The following is a 1,741-nucleotide window of genomic DNA, read 5'->3' as shown; positions in this document are numbered from 1 at the left end:
ACTGATTTTTGATCGTAATATCCTGCCAATATAGTAAAAATGATTTTTTGTTCTTTTTTTTTTGTTAAAAGAATGGCCTTTATATTGGAATCGACCGATATCATAATATCATATCGGTCCATATCAGTATTAATATCGAATTGCCGATACTGACATTGATATACCGTGAACTGGAATCGTCAAATCGGAGTCCTAATCAGGTCAGAATTGGTTAAATCTGATTCTAATTCGTTCGATTCAATTAATACTAGAAATTTGAACTTACATATAAGAGAGAACCTGACAATCTGTGATGTATTTTTTCCTCGACAATTATGTTTATTAAATAGAATTCTCTGAACCATCATGAAAATTTTTTCTTATATAATAGATATATTTTTTTGAATAAGTGTGTTTAATCAGTGTTCCTTGCATCTAAGACACAGACATGTACACCCTCAGGAGGAGTACTGGACATTGTGGTCTGTGATGCAGATGCCGTTCTCGAATATAAAATTTTATCATTTTTTATTTTCTTTTAATTCATTAATACAATTTAGTATGCCACCTGTTTGGATAATTCTCTCCGAAAAACAGGTACATGTACTAGTACGTATAAGGCAATAGATGATCCAGCTAATTAACGTGTGGGGTCAGGGGTGGGGTGGGGTGGGTTTTAAGAAATAATTGATGTGGGCGCCCATAGTATTGGGATACCATTGCGGCTGCTGGTTTGTGGAAGTGAAACCGAAGGTGGAAGCCCACAGGTTTTGTCTTTTTTTCGTGGTACGAGCCCACAGCTTTTGTCAAGGGCCCTCTGCGAAAAGCGAAAACTGCAACTTCAACTGCATGCGATCCAGATCCGTAACGTCACCTTTCAATTACCTCTTTACCCATATCATATATGCCACGTTTTAGATTGTCCCCCCTCCTCGTAGGCTCGTGAATCTCGAAAAAGGTTGAGAAAGGCCAAAAGTTCACTAGAGGGTGCTTTTTAGAGTTTAGACATAGTATAGTATAGGAGTTCTTTACCCAAAAAATAAAAGAAAAAAAGACATAGTGGACTAGTGTCGCAAAGGGAGACGATCACGTGCGTGGCGATACTACTCATTTATTTTTTTAGAAAACAAATCGTGCATTCTGATGTTACTTAGAAATAGGGGTGTCAATTTGTGGCTCGAACCGGGTAAATCGATCGGGATCGACTGTTTAAAGATCGGTCCAGTCCGGACTGTTTATTAAACGTGTCAGGCTTAAGCCCGGCCCATTTGTAAATGGTCGGTCTCGGTTTTACTACTTGAACCGTCGGGCGCCCGACCGAGATCGACCGAATAATGCCCGACCGAGACCGGCCTATTGTGTACCGACTTGGCCCGACCCTTTAATGATTATAGAATACCTATTTTACCCCCCAAATTAAAGAATAAAAACTAAAAAGTAAAGACATGTTCACATTTTAAATAATGGTTATATTTTGTATCATTTATTGATTTATTGTCATTTTTTTGGGCTTGCATAAGTGGGCTGGAATATAATAGCACATTTTAAAGAGGGCCCGTTTAAAAATCGGTTAAAACCCGTTTAACATTAAACATGTCCGTAGCCCGGTTAAGACCCGACTAAAGCCCGATTAAGGTGGCCCGATTATAACCCGAGACAGACCGACCGAATATAAAGTGTACCATGCCCTCAATAACTAAGCTCGATTAGTTAAATGGGCGGACACGGTGTAGCCTTTGAAAGTCTTCAAGCCCGATTAAGC

This window comes from Macadamia integrifolia, chromosome 5 (genome assembly GCF_013358625.1).
Source record: "Macadamia integrifolia cultivar HAES 741 chromosome 5, SCU_Mint_v3, whole genome shotgun sequence".
NCBI classification, from domain to species: Eukaryota; Viridiplantae; Streptophyta; class Magnoliopsida; order Proteales; family Proteaceae; genus Macadamia; species Macadamia integrifolia.
The sequence above is the reverse complement of the archived record's forward strand: the minus strand, read 5'-3'. Positions refer to the sequence as shown.